The sequence below is a fragment of the Balaenoptera musculus genome, chromosome 6, assembly GCF_009873245.2.
Source record: "Balaenoptera musculus isolate JJ_BM4_2016_0621 chromosome 6, mBalMus1.pri.v3, whole genome shotgun sequence".
Classification (NCBI taxonomy): domain Eukaryota; kingdom Metazoa; phylum Chordata; class Mammalia; order Artiodactyla; family Balaenopteridae; genus Balaenoptera; species Balaenoptera musculus.
The window spans coordinates 101319282-101342812 of record NC_045790.1 but is presented as its reverse complement, the minus strand read 5'-3'; positions in this window follow the sequence as shown (position 1 = coordinate 101342812).

Below are 23531 nucleotides of genomic sequence, written 5' to 3'. Positions count from 1 at the left end.
AGCTGTGAAAACGTAAGAAAACACAAAGTCCTTTACCTAGATGGATACTTGTAGGCAAGAGGGTCTGTGTCAGCTTGTGAGAACAACATCATGGGCCATTTTGATTCTGTTAGGAAGCTATAAATTGAGAGTGTTTGAACAAAGAAAAGCTTTGAAACCATTCCAGATAAAGCAGGAGGTCAAAATAATTATTGGATTAGTGCACGTATATTTGGAACTATTTGTAGAGTATGTTTGTATGTGAGGGAAAAAATCACAATTAATTTAGTGTGTGTTTATTATGTGTCAGTTAGTGCTCTCAACCCTTTACATGTATTAACTCATTTAAAACATGCAACGACCCTGTAAAGTAGGTATTGTTATTCTCATTGTAAAAGGGAGACTCAGGTACAGTGAGTAACTTGCCCAAGGTCTCATGGCTATTAAGTGGTGAACTTGGATTTGTACCTGGGCAAGTGACTTCAGAACTGATGTTTTCCGTGTATATAGAAAGGGTCTGTGGGTATTAGGAGTAACTGAGAGGCGTGTGCCTGCGGTGTGATTTTTTTTTTTTAACATCTTTATTGGAGTATAATTGCTTTACAATGTCGTGTTAGTTTCTGCTGTATAATGAAGTGAATCAGCTGTATGTATACATATATCCCCATATCCCCTCCCTCTTGCATCTCCCTTCCACCCTCCCTATCCCACCTCTCTAGGTGGTCACAAAGCACCGAGCTGATCTCCCCGTGCGATGCAGCTGCTTCCCACTAGCTTTCTATTTTACATTTGGTAGTGTATGCAGTGTGATTTTTAAAAAACATATTCACCGGGTGTTTATTGAGCACGTACTATTGGTCAGGTCCTGTGCTAGGTTCATAGGGTGATCCCAGAATGAATAGATGGCACAGTCCTGCTTTCAAGGAGCTTACAAGCTGGTGGGGGAGAAGGTGGACCTAAAATAGATATTAAGGAATTCAGTTCAGTTTCATAAACTCCTTTTACCATTGATTCTGTGTTAGATACTGTGTCCGGCCTGGAGAAATAAAAAGGAGGAGGACGTGATCCAGGCTTTCAAGATGTTTGGAGAGTGTCAGACGATGGGAAGTTTTATAATTAACACACCAAATGTCACATGCTTGTTCAACACCACCTTCCTCTCAGTATAAACCCTAAGTCCACTGTCTTGAGCCCCTTGCATATTATCCTGGCCTCTGGCTACTTTGTTTTATCCTTTAGAAGGAATGCCCTTCCAAGTGTGGATCTTGTCCTCAGTATCTGCTCTACTCCAGTGGTTGGGACCATTCCATGCTCCAGCCCACTGAACCTGCCTTATCCTGATGTGGTTAATCGGGCTGCTGGGAACATACGGGTTATTGTGTCTGCTAGATCCAACTGCCCCTATTAGACAAGAGTGCCTCACTTACAGTTCCCTGCTGTTTGGGGGCAGATACTAATCAGAACAGGAATAGTCACCTGACATGAGAAGACTTTACGTGTTAGCTGGCAGTGAAGCATGAAATAGCTTGTCCTGGAGGGTGAGCTGAATCCATCAGATTTCTTCTCTGAGAAGTCAAACTGGAAGGACAGAAAAAATGGATTAGTTGGAAACAGAGAAACAGGCCAATTCTGTTGGTAGTGGAGCACTTAGTAAGAATTTAGAAGGTTGCGGTGGCTGCATGACTGCATGTTCTGCCATATTGATCTCGGAGCTGAGGTAGTCATCAGTGCCTGGACTTCCTGTTGTGGGTCCCTGAAGAAAGTCCACGGACTTGAATCAGCTCCAGTGGTTCACTCTCCCTGGAAAGCAGAATTGGTGGAGTGGATCATACCCCTTCCAGTTCTAGTGGGTGGGGACGAATCAAAGGAGACAAATGTCCATAGGCTCTTCCCACAGAAGCCTCTGTTGACCACTTGTTGATGATTATCCTACACACACACACACACGTACACACATCATTCCTTCTCCCTCTGCCCAACCCTCCCCCCACGCCATTCTCTCTGTTGAGTGGCAGCTAATGATTTTGACATGTGACTAACCTAGAAGGTTTTATTGGGTGTTCACTCTTCAAAGATAGTGAAGCCACTTCAAGAGAGTCATATAGGAGTAGACTAATAAAGCATCTCTTAAGCAGCTACTGTGGGCCGAGGATACAGAGATAAAACCACTGCCCTGCAGGACTTCCCAGATTTGTGAGAGAAACAGCATTGTAAACCGACATTTACGCTCTAGGGAGCCCTGAGCTTGGTGGAGGAAACACTGGGTATTGGGCAGGCAGTGAGAGTTAACTTAACTTGGCCTGGGTAGAGAGGATAGGTGTGAGTACCTGTCGTGGGGCTGGTCAAGGGAGGCTCTGGAGGAGGTGACAAATGAGCTAGGTCTTTAAAGATAAGTAGAGGTTCTCAAAGCCAAGGGTGGGAGGAAAAGGAGCCAGGGAATTCCTAAGGATGGGAACAGCATACGTGAAGATTCAAGATGCAAGAGAAAGGCTGTTCTTAGAAGCGCAGACACGAGGCTGCAGACGTGGGCAGAAGAGAGGCTGTAAAGGAACTCTGATGGTCCCTTGAGGAGGTTGCCTTTTCCTGAACACTGTTGGAAGAGGACATTGACTGATTTTAAGCAGGGAATTGGCTGGCGAGTTTGGTGACAGTCTGGGTCCTGGATTGGGGTGGACGCCTGGTAGCAGGAACCCAGCAAATCTCTGCAGAGCTGCTGGAGGTTTATGAAGATGGGGCTGACTTGACCGAAGATGGTGTAGGTGCCCCTCTTCCCAGGGAGTCATAGGTGTGTGAGCGGGAGTCTTGGGGTCTCCAGACATGGGTGACATCCGCACTCTCTCATGGCTGTGGGTGACTTCTGTCATTTCTCAGGGCTTCAGTTTTGTCATTTGAAAGTTGAAGAAGGGGCCTTGGGAGTATCAATTGTGAAAAACCTTGATGTATTTTAAAAGGCCACTCATATGCTGTCTGTCTATGATTTATGGGTTAATTATAAGTAGTTGAAGTTGTGTGTAGTGTATGTGTGTGTATGTACATGCATGTATGTGTTTGTGTGTGTGTAGATGGCGAAACATTTGTGCAGTTTTGTGGGTGGGCCTGAGAAATAGAGGCGACCCCAGGTGTAGCTCAAAGGTACGTGGAAACGCTCCCCACTGAAAAGCCTGATTCTCGCTCTTGATAAGCCTGAAACCATCTCCTCCCTGGAGAACATCCCAAAGACGAGCTGGGCGGACTCCACACCGCCCCAAGTTCTCGTATTTGAGCAGAAGCCTCAGGTGGAAGCAGGGTATGGAGCGTTCATCCACACTTTCGTTCCTATAATTAGAAGATTCTTTCAGAGACACAGAGCTTCTCTGGACAGGAATGCCACTTAGGGTGCTACTGGCCCACATCCCCTGCCCCTTCCTGCTTGCGAATTCTGGAGACAGGAGCTTGCATCCTCGCCAAGAGCTGGTCTCATCTCTCAAGCTCTCCCCTCCCCGACTCACTCCATGCCCACAAGGCTCTCTTCATTTTCTTGTTTGGTTTCGTTTTGAGTGATGTTCTCCCTCCTTCTTCCGTTGGGACCTTTCTTCCCTTACTGTTCTCTCTGTCTCTGGAACATCTGTTCCTGCTCACTTCACCCAGCTGAGTCACACTTGTGTTTCATGCCCGCCCCACATTCAGCCCATCCTCCCAGCAACCTTTCCTAACCCTTCACCCCGACAGTCTGCCCAGCTTACCCTACGGGTAAGCTCTCCTGGCTCCCTGTCCTTCTCCCTCACAACGTGGAGCTGCTTATAGAATCAATTTTGTAACTTTGTTTGTTTAATATCTGTCTTTCCCCATAGACCAGTGGTTGTCAACATATGGTGATTTTGTTCCCAAGGGACATTTGGCAACATCTGGAGATATTCTTGGTTGTCACAACTGGTAGGTACTATGCCATGGATACTGCTACATTCCCTATAACGCACAGGACAGTCCCCTCCCAACAAAGAATTATCTGGCTCAAAATGTCAAAAGTGCCATGGTTGAGAAACCTGGCCATAGACTGTGGGCTTGATAGGGAGAGAGACCTTGGCTGCTATTTTCATAACCTTACTTCCTGCATTGGGCCACAAGCACATGGACTGGCTTGTAGTGGATGCTCAGTAAATATCTGTGGACTTTTCACACACACACACACACACACCCACACACCCTTGGATCAGTCTTGTGAACAAATTCATGCTCATACAAGCCTCCCTCCCAATGGCCACTTCCATTCTTCCATATGCAGGACCCCGCACCCTTAGATTGTGATTCTAATGTAAAGCTACACCTTACATGTACATGCCTCATTCTACCTAATATGTAATTCACTGCTTCCTTAACACTTAAGTCCTCTTAGTGGCTTCCACCTCCCCCCGACCCTGATCCCACACCCACACTCACGTAGGTATACCTGTGTGTGTACACCTGCCCAGAGACCTAGCGTGCTCCCCCTCACCTGCACCTTGTCTCCTGAGACACGTCAGCTCTGCAGCAGAGGCTTTCTCTTTTTTATCCCATAAGACAGGTGCAAACCAACAGGCCTGCACAGACACACATATGAACACACACTAGTACTGAGGACGAGAAGACAGGATGGGGGGGAGTGTGACACAGAGGGAGGCCCAGTGCACTTAACAAAACCTCCCGGTGGTCCCATCCAAGCCAGGGGACTGTGAAATGTATGCCCTTAAAACTAGATCTGAAACCAGACTTCAAGCAAAGGTAGCAAATCCAACTCCTATTCAAGCCTCTGTCTCTCTGTCTCTGTCTCTGTCTAACATACACACACACACACATCCCTCTACAAATTTTCTTTTTTAAAAAAGTCAAACTGCAGAAAATAATTTTAATCAGCATCATGCCAGTGCAGGCTGAGGGTGAAATAGGATATTAATGCTTTTATCTCTGCTGGGGACATGGCTGACTTTACCACTGATTCCGTTCGAAGTCGCACCCCAGGTGTGTTCCCATAGCATTTCTGCATTAAGCAGCTGCGAGACCAGATCTAACATCTTTTATTATCTCGGCAAAACTGCACACACTGAGTGGTGGGCCATAATAAAAAGATCCAATACCCCATTAGCACAGCTAAATATTTGACTTCTAAACTCAAGTGGAAAATGAAACTCAGTGCCCGGAGAGGAGCAGGGAAGGGGGTGCGACGTCGGGGACCTGAACTGCAATTCCTTCTTGTTCTGCAGCACTTTACAGTTTGCAAAGCCTCACACATGCATCTTTTCACTGAATTTTCACCGCTGCCCCCTGGTGTGGGCATTATGGTCCCTACTTCCTAGAGGGGGAGCTGAGGCTTGGAGAGGTCAAGTGACTCATCCAGACGCCACGTGGCCCAACTCCGGGCAGTTGTGGTCAGGAAAGTAGGAGCCACAGTAGCTTTTAATCCATGTTGGTTCTCTTTTCTTTTCCATCCTCTGGCTCAAACTTTCAGTGTTCTAGTGAGAATTTTCTAAACAGAAAACATGATTTCTGTTTCACATGAAGGGGAGCCTACCTTCCTGCCTTCCTTCTTTTCTCCCTCCTAACAAAAATTTCTTGAACCCGCACTACGTACTATGTGCCGATCCTGTGCTGGATGCTAGGGATAGAGCATCTCAGGTGGGGATTGATGTGGTCCCTGTCATCACGGAGCTTCCCATTCGTCTAGCAGGAGGGACAGGGTGGTGTTTCTAAAAATAGAGGAGCAGAGAAATACAAGGAGCTAGAAGAATTGAGGGGGTGTGAGGGGGATGGGTTAGGGAAGTCTTCCTAAGAAAATGACATCAAAGCTGAAGTTCATGTGGGGATCAGTTATGAGCAGGGGAGGAGATGGAGAGTTTTCTAGAAGAAATATCATGTACAAATGCTGAGAAGTGTAAGAGGGCATGCTGACTTGAGTCTCTGAGAGCAGTTCATTGTGGCAGGGAGGGGAAACTGGTAGTAAATTGGCCCGCAAATTGGGCAATGGCTAGACCTCAAGGGGGTTAAGGGACGGAGTTAAGAGGCTGTTGTGACAGTACAGGTGAGAGTTGCTGGTGGCTGTGGGAAAGGAGAGGACTTTCTCAAGCTTTTGTGTATAAATAAATCCCCAGAGGAAAGCAGATTCTGATTCAGTAGATCTGGGGTGGAGCCTGAAATTCTGCCTTTCTAACAAGCTCTCAGGCGATGCCCAAGGAGTGGACCACAGAACACACCTGAGGAAGAAGGCCTAGACTGTGCTATCTAACCTGGTGGCCACTAGCCACATGTGGCTACAGAGCAACTAAAACGTGGCTGGTTCAAACTGAGATGTAACCACAGTGTAAAGTAGGCACAGATTCTGAAGACTTTGATAGAAAAAAAAAAAAAAAGGAATGTAAAAATGTCCTCTTAGTAATTGTTTTATTGCTTGCATGTTGAAATGGTAAAATTTTTGATATATTGGGTTAAAATGTCATTAGGATGAATGTCACCTGCTTTTACTTTTTGAATGTGACTACAATAATGTAAGTTACAGATGTTGATTACATGTTAACCTATTTGGGATAGATCAGTTTAAATAAAATGATTCCTAAATTTGACTCTACCTGTTTCTTTTCACTTCTCTAAATGTGGGTACTAGGAGATTTTAGATCACATATGTGGCTCACATTCTGTTTCTACTGGACTACACTGCTCTGGGCCATCCCTCTGCCACGGTTAATTTGCTTACTATTCCTTTAATACATGGGGCACCCTCCTACCCTGAGACCTATATCCACTGTTCCTCCTTCTTAGAAGGACCTTCTAGTTATTAATATTTGCCAACTAGTTCATCAGAAAGTGTTGATTCACCTCGAGCAGAGATTCCTAATTTTGGAATCACCAGAGGAAATGCTAACCTAACCCTAACTGATTCTGATTTAAATACTTCACTCCCGGTGATTCTCATGTGTATTAAAGGCTGAATACACTGAGGGAATATTAACACTAGATGGGAATTTAGACTTAATCCCACTCTTACTTTAAAAATGGCTAAACCAAACCTCAGAGATAGATATTAGTTAAGATCACACCATAACCTAAGTTTCTTGATTCTCATCACTAATCCATCTCTCCTCTGTAGCCTAGTGTGAACGTCATTCACACTGGCCCATCCTTGAGTTCCTTTTACAATGGTATTTGTATTTGAATTTCTTTATCACACCTGGAAGGCAACTTCCAGAGTATTGAGGGCCTGGAGAGTTGGAAAAAGACCTCCTTCTAGGACCACCACCTCTGAGAGCTAGCGAGGGGCCAAGGCCATATACCAAGTGGCGAAGTGCCCAAACAGTGCTGAAACAAAATGGTGGCCTTTTTTAGTACATAGACACACTGGCAAAGTCAACACACACATACACGGGATGACTTCATGTGTAACTTCATTTGTGCATTACGTCAGAAGCCCAGGGCCCTTTATAAACATGAGGCTGCTGGTTGAACCGTCCATTGGGCCCCAGGGGTAGGCCCCTCCCGGGACTCCTGACACCACCACACGTCACACCTGGTCTGCCAAAGCCCGGTTGTGGCTACAGTTCATACACAAAGCTGGTCTTTCGTTAACTGAGCAAGGATTCTCTGCTGCTTGCCTCTTGTGACCTCTGAGGAATTACCCTAATCATAGTCTCCTAAGGAATTCCAGTAGATCTCTACACAGCTTTGGTGGCAGCACAGCAACTCAGGCCTTCTCTTGAAGGATGTACCTTCCACATTCTCTGTGGGTTCATATTTTAAAGTTTGACACAATATATTTAGAAGATTCTTCATTCATTCTAATTTCCCCTAAACACCCCTCTGGGAAGGAGAAAGTGTTTGTAGAAATGTTGTCTAATGAATCCTACTAAGTCAGAAGGTAGTTCAAGGCTGACGTTTGATGGGACAGTTTGCACCTGGATATCATCACTCCAGTTTCATACAATTTCAGACCTGGGAAGGGTTTTAGAAGTCCCTGTGTTTAATCCCCTTATCGTACAGATACTGCCCCAGAGGTGGGGTGCCTTAGTCAAGGCTATAAAGGTAGTTAGTGACGGAGCGGGAAAGAGCTCAATATCTAGACTTTCAGCTGTCTTCACGGCCACCAGTGCAATGGTGTTGACATAAGACCCAGCCAAAGACAAAATCAGTGTTTCTCAACTGACCAGCAAAACCAAAATGAGCAAAGCACTACTCTTGCCCTCGACAGGCTTAAATTCAGTATGAATTTGTAAGTGCGATTCAGTATGAATATTGCAAGTATAAGTGCAGTATAAGTGGGGCTGTGATTCTCAGTGCTTTTCTTTCTCATCTGGTGGTATGCGCTTTCATCCTTGGAGGATTTTTGTCTTTTATTGATGTATCTCTATAACACCTCTGTCCAATAGAAAGATAATGTGAGCCAGAAATGCTAGCCACATTTATAATTTTCAATTTTCTAGTAGTCACGTTAAAAAAGTAAAAAGAAGCTGGTGAATATAATTTTAATAATATATGTGATTTGAATGAATATATCCAACATGTTATCATTTCAATATGCAATCAATAGAAAACAACCTTAATGAGATATTTTACATTCTTTTTTTCATACTAAGTTTTTGAAAAAAAAAAACTTGAGAAAAGAGTCAAAAGAAACAGGTAAAATTAATTTTGCTACTATAGTTAAGTGTGTATTTTATGTTTACAGCACAGTTCAGTTTGGGGTGGTTCCATTTCTGTGCAAAAAAGCCACATGTGGCCAGTGGCTACCATATTGCACAGTTCAGCTCTAGGGCTTAGAAAAGTGCCTGGCACATAGTAAGAACTCAAAAAAATATTTTTGAATGAATGAATGGATTGGAAAGGCCCACCTCACCAATCCCCTAGTATAGGCCAATAGTGTCAGAGAAGGGGAAACAAGGCAAGAGGATACAGTGACTCACTCTGTCGTAGTTCACTCAATTGCCTTCCTCCAGGACTAGAAAGTAAGTGTGGCACCCAGCCAGGGAGCAGGCCTGGCCTACCCTTGACCGTGGTTACCCCATTGCTCAGCACAACCCTGACATATAACAGGTGTCCAGTAAATGTGTGTTGAGGGAAAGGTCACCTCACTAATTGGTAAGAGAGCAGAGGAAAGCAGAGGCTCCTGCCTCCTGCCCAGGGCTCTTTTCATTGTATCCTGCTGTCATGAAAATTGATTTATGTTCGGGACCTGGAAGAGTGTATAACAATTGCATCAAGGACCTGCTGCAGGGTGCAGCGGGGTGCGGATGCCGAGGCACCGATTACCGTTTAAATTTCTTTGTGAATATGTGTCCAGTGGGCACAGTCGGAACTCATTGTGTTGGGACCTGAATTGGCCGGCAGTTGGGATGCTGGATGTCATTTACATAGAAGACAGAAGCCTGCTCCCTGGTTTCTTTCAAACAAACATATGCTTTGGGATGTACCTGGGGCTCCCTGGACTCCAAGCCACAGGGTGTCAGCGCTGGGAAAGCATGCCTCAGATACCCGCTGTCCCTTCGTCATTATGTGTCTCCATCTCCCCATCCTTTAGGGCCCAGACAAAGGGGAACCCCTGTGACCGCTTCCCATATCTGTCCTGTGCAGGGAGGAACCCCTCTTCCTCCTCTGGCTGAGACAGAGCAGAGTTCCCATCTCTCCAACTGCTCTTACTGGTTTCCACTGTGTCTCCCAGCGAGACTGCATTATTGTGTCTCAGAATCAAATAACTCATAGCTATAAAATGTCTGAGTTCAAAGGCATCTTGCTCGTCTTCTAAAGCCGTTTCTCAGACTTCAGGTATTTGCATATCCCCTCATGATCTTGTTGTTGCCGTCCTCCCGTTACCAGGGATTTGTTTCCTTTAAAGCTTTCTGCTTTCTAAAGTTAAATAGATTTATTTCCGAAGGAAAACAATAATAGCTTTGAAAACACAAGCGTGCATATTACAGATATACTCCATATGAAAATAAATATGTAGCTATGTGACTGTAATCAAAGCATATTTAATATTTCCATGTAGCCATACAGTCTCTCTGCGTCTCCTAAAACCAACTGTGCCTCCACCAGAGATACATGTCTCACTTTTAGAACATTTTTTTCCCCCTAGGGCAGCACCCTCATCAGACAGAGAAAAGACTGAGGCTCAGGGAGAGGCACGCTCTGTCTGTCACCAGGCAGGTCTTACAGAGATTTGGGGGCAGAGCTGGCTTGGCACCCAGACTCGCTGGTTCTGAGACCAAAACTCTATCAGCATATTCTTCTGCTGTTGAAGCAGCCAGTGGTGAACTCGGTGCCTCCGTCTGATGTTATAAGAAAACAAAGGCTTTCTTATAACAAAGGCTTGTTGTAAGAAAACAAGTCATAGGTTCGAATCCCAGCTGCACACTTGGGGCTGCGTGAGTTCATGCCAAGAGCTTCATCCTCCCCAGTCTACGCCTTTCAGCAAATGAGGTTGATGCACAGCTTGGAGTCATAGAAACGTTTGCATTTGTAATCTGGCTCACGAAAAACTCTGCTTCACACACTAGCCCGGTGCTGTCCAATAGAAATGTAAAGCAAGCTACCTAGGTCCTTTGAATTTTATAGTAGAGACATTTTTTTTAAAAAAAGAATAAAAAGAAATAGGTAAACCTAATTTTAATAATATAGTTTATTTAACCTGTTATCTCCAAAATATTCTCATTTCGACTTGTAATCAATTTAAAATTATTAATGAAATAGTTTCCCTTTTTTATATTTTCAAAATCCAGCGTGAATTTTATATTTTAAAGCATATCTCAGTACAAACTCTAGATTTCCCTAGAAAAACGTGATTGAAATTTAGATTTCATAAACCTTATACAATTAAAAAAGTAAATTAATATAGCTGACTTTCTCAAACATCCTTAAAATTGTTCCATGAACTAAACTGAATCACCTTTCAAATGTAAATTTAAATTATATAAAATAAAAAATTTCCATTCCTCATCACACTGGCTGTATTTCAAGCTCTCAATAACCACATGCGGCTGCCATATTGGAAAACAGGTCTAGCATTTTATGTTGCTTTTATATTTATTTCCGTATAAAATAGCCATTATATGTATGCTGAACTTGAACATCTTCAAAATACTTGTACCTGCGATGGTTTATTTGCTGACACATTACAGCCACTGATGAGACAGGCTGGATAGGTGTTGACATCCCCATCGTAGAGATGGCAGAACTAATGCTCAGGAAGGTTAAATGACTAGTTTAGTGCCACACAAGTAGCAAATGGCAGAGCGAAGTCTGGAATTCAGGCTTGACAATTTCTCAAACAGGGCTTTGCTCAGAATCCTTAATGAAAATTCCGAGTTCACCTACTACATTTTTGAAAAGCAGTCTGATTTGAAGACCCACCTACCAAGCTTATTCCTTTAAAATACCTGTTTTATCAAACAGTTGTGTTACGTGTTAATAGTTTGAGCCCATCTCTGTTTTTTTTTTTTTTTTTCTTTTTAAGCTAAAGGGAAGGGAAATGAGGTTATTGCCAAATGCTGAACTAATTAGCGCTGCTGTAGGTTTACTTAGAAGGTTCATTTTAGCAGGTGTATTATTTAAGCATCAGATAACTGATTTGTTAATAACTCTTTTTCTTCCTCTAGTGAGTATAATTTTCTTCTCTGGGGTTCAAAGAGGTAAAACTTTCCCCACACAGAGACCTGATTGTAATGTTCAGTCTTTGATAAGGTTTATTCTTATACCAGGTTTTCTGGTTTTCTTTCCCTTTTCTTTTTCTCCCCCCCAGGTTGCAGGGTGTGTGGGAGTACTAATCTATATAGAATCTTTTTCTTTCTCCTCTGTTTGTCTTCCTTTGACTATTTTCTCTTGTGAAGGCAAATACAATAATAACATCTTACTTTCTAAAGCTCTTTTCATCCTGATGGAGTTCTGAGCACCACAGAACACACTGCATTTCAAACCTTATGGAAATGCAGTCTTACAGGTTACAAATTTAGACAACATGAAAAGTCAGACATGCAGGGCTCTTGAAACACATTAATTCACTCACAACATGCCCCGTCCTCTGAGCAGCTACAATTAATCGTCTCTGAGCTATGCCAAGCCTTTTGCTCAAGGTAGCACAGACCTCGTTAAGAGAAAGGGAATGATGTTTATTTATGTGTCTACATTTCCATGTGATTATTGGGAGCCCACGCAGATCTGTTGGGTCCATACCAGTGATGTTGGAACAGGAGCTTGTATTCTCGCTGCAGTTTTGACGACGAACCAAGCGTTTGCATCTTTTTTTTACAGCTCACTTCTCCTGTTCCTTCTCTCCAGGGCTAAGGAGTCCATGCTTCTTTTATAAACTGTACAAAGGCTGCCCATAATAATGTAGAAGAATACAACGCAAACCCCTACCATCTTGTGTGAAGTCCTACTTCAGCAATAGCCTGTCTCATCTCAAACCCTGGACATCTCTCACCCACACTGCCCAGCCTGCTCCCTCAGCCACCTGGGCTCTCTGCCCTCAGCCACACCGGGATTTTTACTTGGACCAAGTTCTTTCCCATCTCCAGGAGCATTCTTCTCACACTGTTCTTCTATCAGCTCTTCTGCTGCTGGCTTCTAATTTCTCAGGTCTTGGCTCAAACAACATCTTCTCAGCTGGACCTGTTCTGCTAACCTGCCACTTTTTATCACGTTTTCCTATATTATTGTATCTCTTGCAACTCTCTACTATGTGCTTTCTGCTGTTGTTCATTTGTATAAGGGTTTAGTGTCTAGTCCTCTCCATTGGAGTGCAATATTAGCCATAACATTGAATGTGTAGTGGAACCCCCAGGAGACTATTCTCTTCAGATGCATCATCACCCCTGCAAAAGAGAGATTTTGGGGTTACTCACAGTGGTTTTACTACAAATGTCAGTGTTTAGGGTTCAAGAGTAATTTCTAAATCTGTCATCCATGCTGGCATGTAATTTAAAGAGCAGCAACTGTTTCTCTGTCTCCTCCAGCTCATGGCTGGAGAAAATCATTGCTCAGTTGGTCAGATTGATCAGGGAATATGGCAGGAGGATTTCGAATCACTAACTTCTCCATCCAACTACTTGACATTATTTTTGCCATTGGTATCCTCTCTGGGAGCTTCTTACTCAGCTCTTCTATTTGTAGTTAATTTCTTTTTATAAAAAATATTTAATTATTTATTTATTTGGCTGTGCTGGGTCTTAATTGCAGCACGTGGGATCTTTAGTTGTGGCATGTGGGCTCTTAGTTGTGGCATGAGGGATCTAGTTCCTTGATCAGGGATTGAACGTGGGCCCCCTGCATTGGGAGTGTGGAGTCTTAACCACTGGACAACCAGGGAAGTCCCTGTAGTTAATTTCTTTAAACTGTATGTAATGGAAAGGGAACCCTAAAATTAAAAGGAATCAACGTAAGTCCCTTTCAATGTACCTTAGTCCTAAATTAACATGCAAGCTGATTTCCAGGAGAAAAAATGAACTTGTATTACAGTACAGCCATGTAAACTTTGTGGGAGAGAGGGAGATGGAGGTCAGGAAATAGAAAATTTACCATTGTCTTAGGTCAGAACTTCCAAAGTCCATTTATGTATATTGTCTCATCTAATCTTCAAATCAAGCTGGAACAAAGCTTATCATCTGCATTTTCTAGATGAAGAGTGTAGGACACAAACAGGAAAGTAAAGACCTATTTGGGAAGACTCTTGGGTTGCTATATGTACCATAAGGAATGTGTGTGTGTGTGTGTGTGTGTGTGTGTGTGTGTGTGTATTTCACATGGGTTTCAACTCAAGTGTTTACCTGATCTATTGGTCATAACTGTGGACAGAACTGAACTGTTAGGAAGGATTCTGAGGCTGTGTCAGAGTTTAGCCAGAATGCTGATTGATCAATAGTGTCTGTCAGGGAACTAGCCATGGTGGTGGTAAAAAGGCAGAACACATGCCGTATAATTTAAAAACTTGGGAAATTCCAAGTTCCAAAGTACTAGACATCTGTGTCATCTGGATTTTGAGTCACTGAGACACCGGGATCCTATTTCTGACTTCTCCAATAATGAGCATCATGGTCTTCAAAAGGTCATTTCCTTCTTAAAGGTCATTATGAGTCTGTAAAATTTGAGTATTATAGTAGATAATTGATAAGGTTTTATCCAGCTGAAATAGTCTTTGATTTTATAGGAAGTTTATAATGACTAAATCCTTAGAACATGCACACTCTTATATAATGGCATATTCCATCCTGATAGACCAGTACATTTTTCTCCTCTTTTTCACTCAGATAGGTTACTTAAATAGGATATTTACTTGTATAAACAACATAACTATTTAAAATGCCAATATTGACGCATTTTATGTAAAATTTGAAGATGTGTTTTCTCTAACAGGTATCGGAAGCAGTCTGATTCTCATTTCTTCTTACTTTTCATGGTGATAGCAGTTGACCTACACGGTGCATTCTGTATACTGAACATATGCTGGTGATCATGCAGGTAGTGCAGTAAAGGATCATAGAAGCAAACTATATGAAAAGAAAATCAAAAGACACTACAATTCTTGAAGTTACCAGGAATTTTTCTCCCTTGTATGACAAAAATAAAACCTTTTCATCATAGAAAGATTAAGACAGAGAAGAAAGAAAAAACACTCAGCTTGCATGTGTAGTCCCCGATAGCAGAAACTATGTCTATCTTGCCAACCATTGTATCTCCAGTGATTTGTAGAACGTCTGGGACTAATTAATAGATAGATTCTGAATTTATGAATAAGTAAATGAATGCTGGCTAGAAGAAAAAAAAATAAACACACCTAATCCTGAACCACAGAGATAAGCACTGTTAACAGGAAGTGTACCTCCACCTAGACTTTTCACTGACAAACATATACATATTCATTTAAAAAAATTAGCTTTATTGAGTATAATTTATGTACAATAATAGGCATCAAGTTTAGGGTACAGTTCAATGAGTTTTGACAAATGTATACAATCATGCAACCACAGCTACAGTCAAGATTATTTTCTTCATCCCCAGTAAATCTCGTGACACTCGTAGTCAATCTTTTCTCCCTTCTTCTGGCCCCTCGCAACCACTGATCTGATTTCAAACTAATCTGAAATCACACAGTATGTAGTCTTTTATATCTGGCTTCTTTCATATGGCATAAAGCCTTTGAGATCCGTCCATATTGTTGTGTGTCATTAGTTTGTCCCTGATCCCTTTGTTGGTTATGTAACAATTTGTTCATCCATTCACCAGCTGATGGACGTTGAACTTTGCAGTTTTGACTATTGTTATGAAGCACTTAGCATTCCTGCTCAAGTCTTTATATGGACATATGTTTTGCTTTCTGTTGGGTAAATATCTAGAACTGGAATTGCAGAATTAAATTTTAACTTTATACGAAATTGTTGACTGTCTTCCAAAGTGGTTGTATTATTTTGCATTCCCACCAGCAGTGTGTGAGAGCAAAACTAGCTGTTGTCTTTCTTAATTTTAGTCATTCTAAATGGGCATGTAGAAGTATCTCATTGTGGTTTTAATTTGTATTTACCTTATGACTAATTATGTTGACTATCCTTTCCTGTGTTTATTTTGCCATCTGTATATTATTTCTTAGTGAAGTGTCTGTTCAGATTATTTTTTTCTTTTTTTAAATCTAGTTGTTCATCTTTCTGTAATGGAGTTGAATGGGTTATTTATATATGCTGGTTACAAGTCCTTTATCAGGTGTGTACTTATCACATATTTTGCCCAGTGTGAAATTTGCCTTTTCATTTTCATTACAGTGTCTTTTTAGGAGCAAAGAATTTTAATGTTGATGAAGCCCCATTTGAAAATTCTTTATGGTTTCTCTTTTTGATAGCCTATGGATGAAATTTTTCCCTAACCCAGGATTACATGGATTTCCTTCTATATTATCTTCTAGAATTATTTTTTAGCTCTTACATTTAATTTTATGATCCATTTTGAGTTAATTTTTGTGACTGGTATGAAGTAAGAGTTGAGGTTCATTTTTTAATATGGACATATCCAATTGTGCCAGTACCATTTGTTCGAAAGGATAATACCTTTCCCCATTGAATTACCTTGGTTCCTTTGTCAAAAATCAATTAACCAATTATGTCTGAATCCATTTCTGATATTCCGTTCTGTTCCATTGATTTAAATGTTATCCGTATGCCAAAACAGTCCTGTCTTAAGACTGCAGCTTTATAAGGCGTCCAAACAAGTAGTTTAAGTCTTTCAACCTTTTTTCAAAATTGTTTTGCTTATTCTAGGTTATTTGTGTTATTTGCAATTTCCACAAAAAATGATTATTGGGATTTATATGAACCTATTTATTAGTGTGGGGAGAATTGACAGCTTAAAAATATTGTCTTCTGATTCATGAACATGATACATATCTCCCTTTATTCACATCTTAAAAAAATTTTTTTCAGCAATATTTTCTAATATTCAGTGTATAGACATTTCCATGTTTTGTTAAATTTATCTCTAAGCACTCATGCTTTTTGATGCCATTATAAATTATACATGTGTGTATATATATATATATGCATATATATGTATATATATACACACATATATATATATACACACACACACATTTTTTTGTAAATTTCACTTCCTAATTGTTCATTGCTGGTGTATAGAGAAACAATAAAAACTATTTTGGACATTTATCTGGTATTATTCAGATTAAGAAATTTATATTTCTTTCCTAGTTTGCTGAAAGTTTTTTTTTTGAATCACCAAGAAATATTGGATTTTTTCAAATGCTTGTTCTACATTGGTCAAGATAGCATGGATTTTCTTGTTAGTATATTAACAAGAATGTTAGTATATTAAGATGATAGATAACATTGATAGATTTTGGAATGTTGTTACACAATAAAGAATTTGTCTGATCTTTGTCCCTCGTTCCTGGAATGGAACTTCTAACCTTTGTAATTTCCTGATTGATAGAAGTGTCCTGTTATTCATGGTGGGTCCCTGGGAATGTACCTGAATTTTTGTTAATGAGGTGATTCATGAGGAGTTCCTAGATATATAGTTTCAGAGTGGAAGCTGGCCTTGATGGAAAGACCAACTATGGTATTAAGAGGCTTGGGGTTTTAAGCCAGCTGATATCAGCCTGACTTCTGGGGAGAGAACAGGAGCTGGAGATTGAGTTCAATCACATGCCCAGTGATTCTACCCATCATGCCTATTTAATGAAATCCCAATAAAAATTCTGGACACCAAAGTTTCGTTGCGCTTCCTGGTTAATTAACACATCAGTATGCCAGGAGGGTGACATGCCCTGACTCAATGGAGAGAGAACATGAAATCTTCATGTTCAGCATCCCTCCAGACTTCATTCTATAAGTCACTTCTTTTGGCTGGTCCTGATTTGTATCCTTTCTACTAAAACTGAAATTATTAGAAAAGCACTTTCTTGAGTTCTGTGAGTCATTCTAATGAACTATTGAACCCAAGAGGATAGTGAAAACCCTTGAATTTGCAGCCAGTTGGTCAAAAGTACAGGTAGCCTGGGGAGCCTGCAATTTATGGCATGTGTCTGAAGTCATGGCAGTCTTGTTAGGGACTGTGCTCTTAACCTGTGAAGTCTGTGCTAACTCAGGGTAGTAAGTGTCAGAATTACATTGTCATATTGAAAATGTTGAACTAATTTTTTATTCCTGAAAAAAAAAATTCCACCTACTCATAAATATTTATCCTTTTAAAATATCACTGAATTCATTCTGTTAACATTTTATTAAGGAACTTTTCATCTACACTCATGAGAGATATTGTTCTATATCTTTCTTTTCCTTTAATGTGTTTTAATGGTTTTGATGTCAGGGTAAGGCTATATTCATAAAACATATTGATAAGTGTTATCTCTTTCTATATTTATCTGAAGTGTTTGTGTACGATTGATATTATTTCTTCCTTAAATATTTTGTTGAATTCATCATTAAAGTTACATGGGCCTGGACTTTGATTTGTGGGAAAGTTTCTAAGTATGGATTCAAGAACTTTAAATAGATATAGTGTTCTCGTTATCTGTTTCTTCTTCAGTGAGCCTGTAGTTAGTGTCATTCTAGTACTTAATATATTTAATCTTAGTTGTCAAAATTTTTGTCACAAAGTTATTTATGATGTGATATTCTCTTATTATTCATTTAATGACTTACAAGATCTATAATGATGTCCCCTTTTTCATTCCTGATATTGATCATTTCTGTCCTTCTACATTCCTGTTAAATCTGGCTAGGGTTCTGTCAAATTTTGCTCTTTTCAAAAAATCAGATTTTTGTTTTATTAATTTTCTCAATTATTTGCTTGCTTTCTATTTCTTTGATCTTCATTCTTAACCTGAGTGTTTCCTTTTTTTTTCTACTTACATTAGATTTTCTTTGATCTTCTTTTTCTAGTTTTCATGTATTTTTTTAATGTATTTTTTAGCTTTTATGTATTATGCATTGACTTGAGACCTTTCTTCTTTTCTAAAATAAGTGTATAATGCCATAAATTTCAGTCTAAGCACTGATTTACCTGTATCCTACAGTTTTGTCTTTTTTTTTTTTATCTTCACTCAATTCAGAATGTTTTTTAACCTCCTCTGTGATTTCTTCTTGGACTCATGGATTATTCAGATGTATGTTGTTTAATTTCAAATATTTGAGGATTTTTTGGAAAACATTTCTGTTTTCTAGTTTCTAGTTTAATTTCATTTTGGTCAGAGAATGTACCCTGTAAATTTTTGATCACTTTAAGTTTATTTAGATTTTTGGGATGCCTAGAATGTTACCTAGCACTACATTTTTACTTGAAAGAATATGGATTCTGTTGCTGTCCTGTGCTAATATTCCTTTGATGTCTACTTTATTTGATTTTTAATATAGATACTTCAAACTTCTGTTTAGTGTTACCATGGTATACTTTTTTCCCATTCTCTTACTTTAACCTTATCTTGGCTTTATAGTTAATTGTTTGTAAGCATCATACAGTTCAGGCTTGCTATTTGCTATACAGTCTATTATGTCTTTTTTTTTTTTTTTTGGAGTTTGATTGTTTGTACTTAATTATGGATATGGATAGCTTTATAGCTAATGTTATGCTATTTGCTTTCTATTTGTACCATCTGTTCTTTGTTCGCTTTTTCTTGTTTACTTTTCTTTTTTTAATCAAGCATTTTCTATGATTTTATTTCACCTCTACTATTTGTTTACCAGTTAATCTTCTTTTTCATTTTTTTAGTGATTAGTTGCTCTAGGGTTTATGGTATACATCTTGAACTTATTACAGTTTATCTTCAAGTAATACTGTATCAAGTTACATATGATATAAAAGCTTTGCAATAGCATACTTCCATTTCCCTTATTCTGGCCTTCGTGCTGTTGTTTTCATAAATTTTTACTTCTGCATATGTTACAAACTCCACAAAACACTGCTAACATGTTTTCTTTTAAACAGACAATTATCCTTTAACAATATTTAAAATTATGTAAAAAAAGGGACATACACGGAATGTATGTGAATTATTAATTTTAAAATTTATTTCCTAAGGCATGGCCTTGCATTATAATTTAGTTCAGTTACCTTCACCTTCCTCATCTTCAACTTCCATGACTTAGAAAAATGTTAAAGGGCTCTTTTAAAACAGGGGTCTTGACAGTACTTTTGATAGTGCATCGCTAGCAGTAAAAATATCACAAATATATATATCTATATGTAATATATTTATTCATAAATGTTATACATGTCTATACTTATAGAATTCATTCGTCATCATGTACATACATAAGAAAAATAAGCTCCAAAGAATAAAAAATAGATAGAAATAGAATTCTAGTATCTTCTTCTCAAAACTCATAATGGATTATCTTTGCATCTCTAAGATGTATATTACCCATGTCAGAGACTGCTATTCTCAAATATAAAATGGTATAAAATATGGCATGGACAGGCAAGGTAATGGACTTATTGACATCTATGGCAACTCAAAAAGGAGCAAAGTTATCACTCACATGTTATATATAAGGAAATTGAGGCTTATATATGTAAGACACACACCTAAGAGCCCATATTAGATAGAGAGGAGTACAATTTAAATGCAGGTTTCCTCATTTTGAATCTAATCAAATTTTCCTTTGCACCACTGTGTCCTACCCTTTGAAAAATGATACTTTATGCCTGATATATATGGACAACATCATCAAGCAGCCTAATAACTGCCATTAACTCAAAAAATCTTTCATAATATGATTAAAACCGTAGATTCCAAAACAAATCACATAAGATATTTTATTAAATTAATACTATTTAATAATGAAATTGTAACCATGTTAGAATATATAGATGACATTTAATCCTGTGTTTCTTTATCATTTGCCTTTAATTCTTTCATTTCAGGTACGAGAGAAAGTAAGGTCAGTGGGAATTAACTTTTCATTTCCAATTAATAAGGGGAGGTTTGTGGAGAAAAGTTGGCCTAAAATAGTGGCATGGAATTGGGCTAGAAGGAGGGAGGGGAGAGTATTTGGAGACTAGAGGCATCTTTGGGGGAGGTCCCAAATCCCAACTTCTATCCACCAAGTAATCACATAGAGCAGACAGTGAAAGTCTGGACCAGATTCAGTCACTGACCTGGAGATGAAATTCTCCATTTTCCATTATCAACTCGGCCAGAAATCCACTCCCCCTGGAGCCATACTTAGCCAACTTGCTATCTCCTTCTACCCTGCCTGGTTCATAAACACGGATACAGGCATGGAGGTGCACAGCCCCAGGACTCTCTTTCCCAAAAGGCAAACTATTTTTGTACAGCATCAAGCAGAGTGCAGGGACCAGAAATGGTTGTAGTAAATAAAATAACAATATTAAATCCTGTTCACAGTTCTGTGAGTGATGGGTAAAAGGAGATAAGAAGAGAAGACGAAGAATCAGAGCTGAAAATCTTCAGCCCACTGGCTATAGTAAAGTAAATACATTTTAGAGAGGTGCAGTTTGGTATAGGAGAAAGAGCATGGGCTTGACAGCAGAGAGACCTGTGTTTATGCTCCCAGTTCTACCACTTCCCATGGCTAGATTTTTAGCATACCACCTCACCTTTTTTGGCCCCAGTTACTTGACATTTCAAAGGAGAATGCAGTTGTTGATGTCACCGTAAAGTTGTTCTGGATATTAATGTAGAATAAATATGAGATTGCTTAGGTAGCATTTAATATTTACCTTCTACTCATTCTCCAGGGTCATGATGAAGTCCTTCATCTAAAGTGCCCATTTCCTCTTCCTAAATCCTTTAGAACCATTAGTAGCCACATTACAAAGAGTAAAATGAAATGGATGAAATTTATTATGACATTTCATTAAACTCCACATATCAAAAATACCAGCATTTCAGCATGCAGCTAATATAAACAATATTACAGATATTTTACATTCCTTTCTCGATACTTATCAATATATGGTGGGTACTTTATACTTACAGCACATATCAGTTCAGACTAGCCGTATTTCAGTTTCTCAGCAACCACGTGTGGCTAGCCACTGCCACTCCCAAAAACTAGTCCAAGAGAAAACAACTTTCCTCCTTTCTGTAGACTGTATGCTTTTCTAAGGGCGTTCTTGAGTGGCAACAAGTATCCAGTGACCTGGGGGAGACTCTACAATACCAACTTAGTGTTCGAGTTCTGATCATCTTAACTAACTTTCCTCATAGCTGAGATTCAAACATCGGATTGAAAATAGGACTTGACCTTTAAAGGTCATGTTAGCCCTGATTCAGTGCCCCATGGATACTTTTTTTTTTTCTTTAACCACTTTATTGAGATATAATTTACATACTATAAAATTCACCCATTGTAAATTTATAGAGTTGTGCATTCATCACCACAATCCATTTTTCAAAAAAATTTTTTACCACCCTTAAAGTTATCTTGAGTCCATTTACACTCAATCCCCATCTCTAGTCTAGGCAACCACTGATTTGCTTCTTATCTTTATAGTTATCTTTTCTAGAAAACTCATATAAACAGAATCATACAGCATATAGTCTTTCTTTTTTTTTTAAAGATTTCTCTGTCTCTCTGTCTCTGTTTTTTTCAATATCTCTTTCTCTCTGACCTTAGCTCCTAGCCAATAGATCCAATGCTGGGTATAAGTAGTTACACAAAAAGTATTAGTTTTCTTACCTTTTCTAATAAATTATTTCTAATGTAGAAGTAGATGGTGTATTTCCTTTCCACTAAGCCAGTTTTATCACTGGAAACTCATTCTCTTATTCACATGCTAAACAAACATTGATTGAACCTCAACAATGCTAGCCATAGGGAGTACAGACATGAACAATCTTCTCTGTGCTCACGGAACTCCTAGTCAATGGGGGATGTGGACAAGAAACTGGAAATCCTAATTCAGTATGGTAAACGCTATGCTGATGCCTGCATAAGGGCGCTTTATGAACACAGGAAAGAGCCCTGTAACTTAGCCGAAGAAGGGAGGGGATTAGAAAAGAAGGAGGTTGTGATTAAGCTGTGTTTTTAAAGGATGAAGGAGATTTAGTTGAGGTGGAGAAAACTGGACAGAGTATTTAGATCAATAGTAGAGCATCAGCAAAGGAATGGTGGCAACGGGGGAAGGTCATTTTTATGGCTGAAGCATTGGCAGAGCATGGGGGTCGGGGAAGATGAGCTAGAAAGGAGCCATCAGCTGGGCCTTGCATGTCAGGAGTGCAGACTTTAATCCAAAAGCAAGGGGGACTTTAACCCAAACTAATGGGCATTGAAGCATTTTGAGTGAGTGAGTGGAGAGAGGTATTTGCGTTTTCTAAAGTCACTCAGGTAAGGTGGAGGAGAGTGTGTTCGTTGGGGTGAGAGGAAGCGCTTCCTTTGAGAAGATCAGTAAGGAGATACGTAGTAATCCAGCTGAGATAGGAAGAGTTTTTCAGCCCAGATACTAACAATGAGTTGCAGATAAAGAGAGAGACCGTAAGAGTTACTTAGGAGAAAGATCCTTTAGGGCTTGGAGGCTGATGATATTGCGGGGAGAGAATTTGAGAGATGGGAGAGTCAAGAATCATTTTCAGGTTTCTGGCTTGGGTAACCAATGGTGACCTTTACTAAGATTAGCATATAGAAGAAGACGATTTGGAAGTGAAATTATGAGTATGTTGAATTTGAAGGTCTATGGAATATAACTCGAGATGTCCAGGAGGCAATGTATGTGGAGCTCAGAAGAGTCGTGTGAGCTGGAGAGAGATGTGGGACCTCTGTGGAGAGGAGCTTAGGTACAGCCATGGGTGAAGTTGAGACACCCAGAAAGAGTAGAGGAAACTCAAAGTTAGTAATGCACGGCTATGGACATTAGGTTACCTGTTATGTGATAATTCACTAGGAATGGAGCCCTCGTAGCTAGTGTGAATGTTTTACTCCTTTAGAATAACAAACAAACATCTAACTGACATTTAAATTAATTCTCTTCTTGTTCACTATGCCTATGTGCCCTTTCTCTGTTTTTTGTTTTTTTTTTCACACACACACACTGTATTTTATTTTTACAAGAGATAAATAGACTGACACCAAGCATTGTACATGGATGACCACAACAAA